General features: G+C 38.6%; 1 protein-coding gene across 1 annotated transcript in view; it reads right to left on the bottom strand.

Annotated features, from left to right (window-relative positions):
* gfra3 (GDNF family receptor alpha 3) overlaps positions 1 to 11,272 on the bottom strand; it is a 107,380-nt gene that overhangs the window by 18,471 nt on the left and 77,637 nt on the right. The gene's annotated exons all lie outside the window — the stretch shown is intronic.

The raw sequence follows: 11,272 nt of genomic DNA, 5'->3' as shown, positions 1-11,272 counted from the left end.
TGTTGATGCGCACTGGACTTTGAAGACAACTTTTTCCACATGCTTTATGTATGTATTATATGTAATATGTATTATATCACCTATATTTACTGTATAGTTTGTGGAACTACAACTAGTCCTGGCATTCATACCAGCAGTTATGGCACGACTATGACTACCTGCCTGTTCAATGTCAGCAATATATTTTGTGCTGCTTCACACATTTCAACATGACAACAAACTTCACAGTTTATATAATTAAAATTTTAATTTTAATAATTAATTTGGATGTTTTTGGTGGCTCCTAGGTGTTCATTATGGTGGCCGACGAGGACAATTGCACTACAACGGCCAAAACATTTCCATTACGGGAAATGCTCTGCAGCTTCAGAAATGCTAATGCTAAATGCTATTTTAGAAACAACACATACGAATACCCAAAGCAAATGTAAGGAAATGTGCTGTGAATGCAAAAAAAGTGCAACAGATAAAAATACATCAACAGCAAAAAAAAAAAAAAAATACAAAGTCAAGAACAAACAAACCTTGAAAACAAGGCAACAGAAATATGCTACACATACAGTCAACACAACCAAAGTTCAGAAGGGGGAGCGCTAAGTGGACCAGCTTTATTTTTGACCTGAGACCAGAATAAAGTGTGTTTGTTTTTTGAACAACATTTGCATTACATTTGCCCTTAATCTTCTGTAATGATTAATAGAGCAACTGATTTTCATAGCTCCCCCTAGAGGCACGGAGGACGTCTGTTGTGTTGACTGGATATGCAGCATTTTCCTGTTGCACTTGTTTTCAGGGTTTAACTTTGCATAGTTACTGTATTTGCAGAGTGCTTGATGTTACTATTTGTTTTCTGCTTTCTGCAGCAGATCTTTTTCATTTAAAGCACATTTCCTTTGTTACATTTGTTTGGGATTTTTGTATGTGTTTTTGAATTGGCATCTTTTCTGAAGCTGCAGCACATTTCTCCTAGTGGAAATGTTGTGGCCACTGTGGCGCATCTACCCTTGTAGGCTACCGCAGTTAATTTGGCTTTCAAAGACCCAACATATTTTACACACTGAGGGCATTTATAGAGAGAAATATGTTATAATAGCAGTGCTATACGCCTGCAAGTATGATTTGATGTTACTAGTCAGCTGGTGGCCAAGCATCTGATGAGATCTTCTGACCACTGATGCTGAAGCATGAATGAAGCAGCTAATGAAAATCAGCAAATGCAAGCTGGATGACTTTAGTGCTCTGTCTAAACTGATGCTATAGTCCATTAGGCACTTTATCTAGCAATGCAAAAGAGAGGGGGATCGTCATGTGTTGCATGTCTGACTTTAATGCAGTTTAGTGGAATTCTTTCTACCTGAAGACCAACCATGATGAGCCCTTTTTCAAACAATAACCATTATATTTCTTTAATCTTAGTCAATGTATCCTTATGCAATTGTTTGTCTGGTTAGGTTAGGTTTAGGAAAAGAATCATGGCTGATGTTATGTACGTATGTTGACTTTTGGTTCCACACGGAACACGAATCCTGGTCTCTTAGGTCAAAGTCCTATGTATTTTTTGATCTGTCCACCTCCTTCCTTCAGGAACTTTGCTGCTCTTCATACTGTGTGATCTGACTTCCTCCTCTGCTCCCGTCATATAAGGGATGACAGCCTGTAGTGCATAGTTCACTAATCAAAGCCTCCTGGCTCACTATTGCATGGGTTATGTACAAATTATAGTGCAATACTTTTCATAGGTATAAGTATGAAGACTGACCTCGCAAATAGCACAACATCAGACAGTTCAGCAAAATGACAAAATGACACCTGTTTACATTCAAGTGACAGCATCCTCTTGCGCCGTGGTGATTATGATGGGAGCAGAGAAGGAAGTAAGGTGACGTTGTTTTAGACTGTGGGATCCAAACTATGAAGTTGATTTTGTGTCAGACCTAACCAAATCTTAACCATAGCACTGTCACAACAGAAAACAGATAAATTTTTCAGCAGTGATTTGAAACAGTTTTCAAGGCCGATTAGAAAATGCTTCTTGTATCCTTCTAAAGGGCAGTTACAAACAATGTTTTTTTTCCTTGAGTTTGTTGTGTAGCTGCCATGTGCAGATATTAGAAAGAACTCATTTTAATTATAGGCTTGAATTTTCCAAACATCACTGAATCAATGATCTGTCTGGAAACAGGGTGAGGTCTGAGACAACTTATTCTGAAACTGAAGACCTGAATTTGTAATGCAATGTTGCAAACCAGATGATACTGATATTGACATTGTTGGCAGACATTTCGCTTGCAGACGCACACCAACACACATAGAATACAGATCACTGATCAATACCTGCTTGAACAAAGAACTACCAGTAGAAATCTTAGAAATCATAGTTTTTAAAACATGTAAGTGTGTAATCATACATTTTCTTAGAATCACGGTTGACATTACATTGTTGCTTTTCTATTAAACATGATGTCAAATGTGTCATGTCTGTCCATGAGCACTTTGAAGTTGAGTCTTTATTTAAAACTTTAAAGCTGTTGATGAATATGATTTACTGCAGAGTTATGGGTGTTGACGCCAAGCTGTTCTGCTTCAATGATATGCACCAACATCTGGAGGAGCCCAAGGCCCGCGCTAGGTTATTGTGTGCAGATTGTTCTTCTACTGATAATAATACGGCACTCTATCATTTCATTGAAATACTGCCTCTGATACCTGCTCGTTTCATGGCATTCCGATTTTTCTGACTCATTTGTAACTTTTCATCATCGAGTCTGACAGTTGCAGAAGCTGTAAACACGGCAGTTGTCTTGCTCTCCTTCAGGGTAGAAATGGATTATGGGTAGGCTCTCCTTACTTTCGTGATGTGAAAATAATTTTGTTCATTAGTGGTGAAATAGATTCCAGTATGTATTGTGTACAGTGTTAAACATTCATTTAAAATGTGATGCTAAAAATATTAGCCTGACCAGCATGAAGAGCACCTTCTTTCAACTGTTCTCCAGTCTGCAGTTATTCTTAGTCACTATCTTGTACTTAGAGTCTTATGACCTTTCCTTTGATCTGCTGCTTTTATAACGCATTGGTGGGAGGACAGAAAAAGCCCGAAGAACATTGTTAATATCTCTTTGAAGATAATTGGAGTGAAGAAGACAGATTGGGTTCTTTTTTGGACCAGCAAATGTCCAGGGAACATATACTTATTATATACAGTGTTGCAACGGCATGTAGGGAGTTGTCATGTTCAGTTGCTATAGTAAAAATAAATATATTTGTTACAGCATTTTGTTGTCAGCCCCGTTTACATTTTTTCTGTACCTGGATATCTCATTGTACACTGTAATCCCCACTTCGCTCACATTTTTTGGGGAATTTCTTTTTGGTTTAGATAATACAGTAACATGATGGGGTTTTTTTTGAGCATTTGATTCTATGTGATATGAACATAAAAATCTTGAGTACAAATTTTTCAACATTTTTGTTGAATTTCATTTAACTACAAAAATATGTTGTGCTAAGCCAGGGTTTCTTGATTGTGAGAATAAGGCAAAGAGATGAATTCTGAACAAGGAAATGCTCTTTATTTCTCCTCAGCACAACTCTGTGGTAGACACTCTAATAAGTACACAGGCAGGAGGTCACTGGCTGTGTATACTACTTAATTCATGGTGCAAAATGTCTTTTACCACAACATTAACTGTAACCCATTAGAACCATTGTGAAATACATAAACATTAATCACTGCATAATGGGTAACGTGAGTGATTAAGAACAGAGTTAAGTACAGCTTTTTTCGGCTTACGGCCTTAAACACATTGTTTCCCGGCATGCTGGGAAACTCCACCCATTTTTTCCTCAACATGCCCTAGTATGTTAAGTGCACATTGATTAGTGTTGTTTATTTTTTTTATAACTTTATAACTTAAATCAAATAACTCAAACATTTTTGTCTTAACATGAAAAAAATTATGTTAAGCTCACAAGGGATGAGTTTTTCTGTTAGGCAAACAAGTCATTTAATAATCCAGGGCATCTTACTATATAATGACAAAAACTCTGTCTGGGTGTGTCTGTTCCACGTTTTTCTCCTCATTGACTTGGTCAATCCATGTGAAATTTGGCACAGTGGTAGAGGGTCATGGGAGGATGCGAATGAAGCAATATTACTGGCCAAAGGGGGCGCTATAGCAACCGACTGAAATCGCAAACTTTGAATGGGCATATCTCATGCCCCGTATGTCGTAGAGACATGAAACTTTGCACAGAGATGCCTCTCCTCATGAGGAACAAATTTGCCTCAAGAACCCATAACTTCCAGTTATATTTTGAATTTTCTGAAAAACACTTAAAATCGATCTCTTCCTAGGAAGTTTGACCGATCTGCATGAAACTCGGTGAACATAATCTGGGGACCAATATCTAAAGTTCCCTCTTGGCAAAAGTTGGAAAACTTACTAAAACTGAGCTTCTATAAGGCAATGAATATTACGGAGGGCGTGGCTCATCACATAAAGGTGTATAACATCTCAAGGGTTTCACTGATCACCACGCAACTTTGTAGGCATATGACCACACATAATCTGAGGGGACCCCTCCATTACTGACCCGATCAAACAAAATGGGGGCACTAGAGAGCTAATTTCTTATCTAGGCCTAACCGCCATATTGATTTTTACTAAACTTGGTAGATATGTAGAACAGGACGCCTCAAGGTGACTGGAGAAATTTAACTGGCAATTTAATTGGCAACTGGGTGGCGCTATAACAACAGAAAAATGCTTAAAAACTGCTAAAATGCGACCGATCGCTGTGGCTCCCCCTGTGGTCCAATGTTGTTGTTTTTTTTTTTTTTCAAATTTTTGCTATGACTACGTCATGGTATGGTATGCTGCTGCAACAAGGGCTAGCCTAGTCTTTTGGCTAACTACCAGTGTGACCCACTTTTAAGTCAATACAACATAAAAACACTTTAACTATCTGCGTTTCAACATGCTACCTCAACTGCTCATGTACAGTTTTAACCCACTAACTATCCCACTATTGGCAATGGTACTACTGTACTTACAATAAAGCAATCGTACTATCAAATTCACAAAAACTCTGTCTGAATACATTGCTCTTCTTAATGGGTTCAGTTGACTATTTAATCTGCAATTTCCTATGACCTGTATCCCAAACACACACCATGTGAAACTGTACGTGGGCAACTGTACACTCAATGGGTATGGACTAGTTTGTGAAGATTTTACATTACAATTTTGTGTCCTGGATAGATTAGGGTTTACAGTGTATGCAGAATATGCAGAATTGCAGTATGGGAATATGACTGGAACAGCCAGACCACATCTTCAGATGGAACTGGAACTGATTTCAGATCTCAAATTATTAAACATTAACAGTAAGGATGCACTGATATGAAATTTTGGGCAAGTACAGATGTTTTGTTGTTATTCATGCCCCAATTGTACCATCTTTATCTTATCTAAATCTTTATTATAAAAAAATAACCCAAGTGTTAAACTCATTCAGCCCTTCATTATACTATATGCATAAACTCAATCATACACATTTATGAAAACAATCTTTAATATGACCTTTCACATGATAAACATCTTTAAAATAAGTGCCTCCATAACATTTTTACTCAGTATAATTTATCATGATTCCCTCTCCAATATCTTTTTTTATATTGCGTGAAATCATCAACAATTTTTTTTCTTAAAACAGCTGTATTTATTCAAGTTTCTCGCCAAAAAGTACAATTTACATTGAAACACATCATGATGATGTTATAATTTCCCCCTGCACAATACTAATTTTTACTGAACAGAGCTTGAATGCATCAAAATGTAACTTGTGTGAGGTGCAACCTCAGTTAACTGTTAGTTGCTGCCACCAGCTGCTAACATTGAACATTAACCAGCTCTCCCCCTTCCAGTTTCAACATGGATTTGTTGTTTATAATGTAGCAAAATCGAGGAAGAATCAAGGTGTGTCCCCTGATGCATCAATAGTGACTAGTCCTTTCAGAACAAATGTGTCTTGTGGAAGATCGCTGTTTGTTCAAACACATTTTCTATTGTCCCCAAGAAGACGGGACACTGTAAGACTGCTTAAAAGTGTTGTGTCACTTCATTGGTTCTGTGATTGTCTGGATAACACACTGTCACTTAAACAAAAATTAATAAATGGGAAAATTAATTGGTTCCTGGCATTAAGAAAAAAAATCCCACCTCTCTACATATTTAATTGTGTAAATGTAACATTTAAAACAAAGAGCACTCATCTGTGTTTCTAAATGTGACATTTTTCCCCACTGCCTGAGCAGATACTCAGCTTTTTGAAGTGAAACCTTTCAAATTCTGGGAAAAATCACTCTAGAAAACAAGCCAAAGCTCCTCAGAAAGACAAGACAAGCAGCTGAGTGACGGACGGATGAGAAGATGCGGAGCAGGTAGGATGGAGGGGGTGGAGGGGGCACAGTGAGTGAAGGCTTGAGGATGCAAGACCAAATGAACTGAGAACTGAAAGAAAAGAATGAATGAGTAAAAGAGGAAAAGGTAGGATGGAGGAACTGAGAAAAGGACAGAAGGAGGAAAGACAGAGGGGAGTGGGAGATTTGGGGGAGGAAAAGAAAGGGGGGAGACATATGGGCATGAATAAATTCATACTAATGAAGCCTGACTGATGCACTGCTTCCAACCAACACCTCATCTAATCCGCTCACCGGGAGAGAGACACAGACGACCACAGAGAAGGAGAGCGAGAGAGTGAGTGGAGGAGGGCAACTGAGGAAGAGAGAGAGTTGGAATCCCCTCTTGTCTGGCGGCCCAGATTATCTCTGGCAGCGAGGCATGCTGGGAGCCAGGGAGCCACAGCCACGGCAGATTGTGGTCTGGCCAAGGTTACAGTAGCCAGGACCGCGATTGGATTGGACCACATTTAATGGCCAGTGTTAGACAAGGGCGGCCAGGAGCTGTGGTGCTCTTAAAACATATGTGTTCACAGCAAATTTCAGCATGTCTGGGTGTCTGCTGCTGTCTGCACATTACTGAGCTGGCAGACTCAGACATGATCCAAGAGGACTGAAATCAAAGCACTTCAGGGCCAAGACTTGTCTGTGTGCCATAGCCTGTGTGAACCTAATTGGTTGGGGGAGGACAATTTGAACATTTGTTTGCTTGTGGTTGAGGTCCGACTCTGATCTCTTCACCATCCACCTGCTAAGCACCAAATAAAAGGGAAATGAATGCAGATTGTGAATTGAAGGGTCTTGTTTGAGACTGGAACATTTTCACACCTGAAGTGGCTCTACCTGAAAATGTCATTTAGCTGTGAAAAAGCAACGTCCAGAGGTTTTCAAACTGTGAGGCATGACTGCAGATTCATTCCCAGCACCATGACAGGGGAGGTGAGGAATGAAATATTTACCATTCAGTAATTCAACTCATTGTCCAGACAGCATTTTAACCATGGGGAAAATAAGAGGATGTGATCTGTAATAGATGTGGACATTTAGCAAGACAAAGACAAGAGTGGAAAACTGAAGTCTCCACCGCGGGAAGTCAGAAAGGTAAAGCAGCAGCAAAGATAAATGAATTGATAAATTAGAGTAAAAAATTGCACTTCTTCTCTTCACAACTCAGTGAAATGTGAACACAGACATGAAACACATATTGATATCATTCAGTGGGACTTAGACTTCACCGGAGTATCATTATTTCTGATGTTCATCCAGTATAAACGTCCAGAAATCCACATAGAAATCAAAGAAAAAGTGGCTTCAGAACTTGACTAAGAATCATCACGTTTTTGAGTTTTCTTCAGTATTAAAGTAATCCAGTGATAGTTCTTCATACATACATGGTAAACATTGCGAACAGGAACAGCTAATGGCTTATTCAGCATTTTTATAGTGGCACCAAAACTAAAATTACAGTTTCACAGTTATATTGTATGCCTCTGCCAACCTGTCAAGTTCCAGTTTACCTCCATGTCTATCCAGACATAATATATGTAGATACACAATCTAACAAAAAGTAAAAGTGAATTTTGTGGCAAAATGTTCTTGCTTGACAAACATTTTCCCCCATCACATAAGATCTATACAGTCAGCACAGTTTTAAAGTGGACACCTAAGATTAGTGTCTTAAATTCAGTATCCTACCAAATGTCTCCCCTTCTGTCCCTGAGTTATGCTGTTAATTAATGGATAGAAAAGTATTTTTGCAGAACACTATGATCATGGTGAAGTTGTCCTTTGACCTTTTGGATTTAAAATCTCATCACTTCATTATTTTATCCTATTACACATTTGTTTGAACTGTGCATATCAGTTCTTAAGTTATGGCCAAAAATAGGCATTGTGAGGTCCCAGTGACCTTGACCTTTGACCACTAAATTCATTAAATGATAACATTCTTGATGAGGGGCTCTTTGTGAATAAAGCTAGCCACTGTAGATGTTGACAATAGCTTAGTTTACAAAGCTACTGGACTTTTGAGCCAAATTTAAAGATATTCCCTCAAGGCATTTTTGAAGTATTGCATTCTCAAGAATGAAATGGATGCAAAGTCACAGTGACCTTGACCTTTGACCACAAATATCTAATCATCTCATTGTTGAGTCCAAGTGGACATTTGCACCAAATTTGAGGAAAACCCCACTAGGCATTTTTGAGATACTGAGTTCATGAGAATGGGAGGGATGTAGGGACATGGCTATCGCCAGCATGGAAGTGTAACAATTGCCATTTTTTTCTGAACTAGTCAAATCACCAAGGCAAACTTTCTATTCATTCTTTTTCCATGGGAATGCCTTTACCAACATTTAACCACCATGAAACTAGAGTCCTCACTCTATTACCCGGTCTTCACATGTGACCACGTTTAAAGGATTTGGGCCCTGGTTGACAGTAAATGTGTTTAGAGCAAAGATCAGTACAGTTTGTTTGGATGACCGGTAGAAGCTGTTTGGTCTCAGCTTGAAATCAAGTTTCTCCCAGCTGTTGTTGAAAGATGGCAAACCATTTTTATATTTCTATATCCAGCATTCCCCAGGTTTACAGGTGAATAACGTACATCTATTTTTAGTAATGAATAACTTAAGCTGTATTCCTGAGGCCTCTCCCATCATCTGGACCTGAGCAGTCGTAAAAACACTGCTCCTGTTGGATCGTACACACACTCTGTAAAATCTTTTGAAGGCTTGCCGAAGTGCTTTGATAACTCCTACCCCACAGCTGCTGCTTTGATCTTCAAATCAAATGCTGACGTACTATTGTGTTCTACTGATGAGAGGTTTGATCTTCTTGTAAGGATGACAACTGGTAATGATAGCCTATTTGATCAATCATAACTATTACTGAATGCATAAATACATGTCACTCTTTCACCCTCGTGTCATTTGCACCTTCCCTCAGAACATTTCTCATTTTTCTCAATTTTCATTTGCCTATGAACTAGGTTTGTGAGAAATGTCTGCAATAGTGCACGGTACAGGAGTATCTAGCATCTAGAGCTGTGTTTCACATCTTCAATATATTAATCTGTTATTTGTGCATACTAATATTCTTGACCCTTCCTGCTACTACTTCACAGGAGAGGTCTTCATAATAAATTATGAAAGTTAACCAATCATTATATTGAATTTTGCATGTAGACCATTTTCTATTGAAATACACTGCACCTCTTAGCATTTAAAGGTGCCCTGTGGAGTTTAAATAAACAAAAGATATGTTCCTGTTACTTTCATTTACTCACCAAAATGCATGGTGTTTCCTTCAACTCCAACAAATGTTTTAAATGCATTCCCTTTCTGACTGTTAAAACATTTCAAGACATTTCTTTAGGCTCTAAAAAATGTTATGGGCATCTTTTAGCAATGACAAGTCAGTCAGTTGATTGGTCTGCCGCCATTTAATGGATTACCATCCGTCTATTATCTATAACTGCATATCCTTAGAGGATCATGGGGAGCTGGAGCAGATCTCAGCTAAGGGCAAAAGATGGAATACACTCTGGACATGTTGCCAGTCAATCACAGAGACAGCTACTCACACTCACATTCACTCTTACAGGCAATTTAGAGTTACCAATTAACCTACACTGCATGTTTTAGACTGTGGGAGGAAGCTGGAGAACACTTGGGCTGGATACTGACACTTAATATCTTCAAGGTATGGACTGAATGATACCTGCATTCAACACTTTGTGTACACAGATCTCAAAAAAAAAGACAGTTTGTATGATTTTGCTTAGAGCCAATCACCACAAGTGTTCTTCGATTTAATGCAACATGTGATTGGCCCTCAACCACAGCAGCTACAACCCATTCAGTCTGTAGTTTGGTGAAGTTGTGCACGGTAATGCAACAGAGTGCTTTTTATCATGTGATAGCTGGCAAATGAGGTAGGAAAAAAAGTATTGCATAAAGTACTCTACTGGTATCGGTATCACTCTAAGGGTACTGGTATGGGTACTGGTATTGTCATTTTTTTTTTACGATACAAAGTCCTAAAAAAACATGCTATCACTGGAGAACATACAAACTCTTCAGGGAAGAGCCAAACCCAGACCTTATGCTTGCTGCGAGGCAACAGTACTGACCCATGCACAACTATGCCATGGTTTACCATTAGATTCATCCAATCATGGTGACGTTTCATCTGGAGCCACTATCAATTTATTATTTCAGTTTGGTATATACTTTGGTTCGTGACCAAATACCTGACATTCCATCAGCCACAGCTGTACTTTGTGTTTAGAGCTAATTAGCAAATGTTAGCTTTCTTGCCTGTTCAGCTAAGATGACAAGCTGAATATAGGCATATTAGCATGCTCACATTAGCTTTTAACTCAAACCACCACTGTTGTTTGCAGACTCTGCTGCTAACATGGCTGCAGACACCTTGATTCAATGATTAATTGAAAAATAATTAGTAGTTGTAGCTCCCTCTTTTTCAAAGATAATCTCAAGGTGGTAATGCTTTATGATTTGATTGATTTTTAAGTTTTGAAACTCAAAATTTGTAAAAGTCTGATGTGCCTCCAATAGCGTTCTAACTTTCACCAAATTCTAAGCTAAAGTAGAGGTTGTAGAGAACTCATAAAGGCTATTAAGGACCCACTTCAAATGCTATAACTTGATTTAATGGGCGTTATCAGTGATTATCAGCCGCAAAGACAAAGGTTGAATAGTAGGTTCAGAGGGCCATTACCAGTCCATTAAATGGCCATGTCTATTGTTAAGCAGCACCTGTTAGTAGCCTTTACTTCATTTT

Source organism: Epinephelus lanceolatus, chromosome 7, assembly GCF_041903045.1.
Source record: "Epinephelus lanceolatus isolate andai-2023 chromosome 7, ASM4190304v1, whole genome shotgun sequence".
NCBI classification, from domain to species: domain Eukaryota; kingdom Metazoa; phylum Chordata; class Actinopteri; order Perciformes; family Serranidae; genus Epinephelus; species Epinephelus lanceolatus.
The sequence above is the reverse complement of the archived record's forward strand: the minus strand, read 5'-3'. Positions and strand labels throughout refer to the sequence as shown.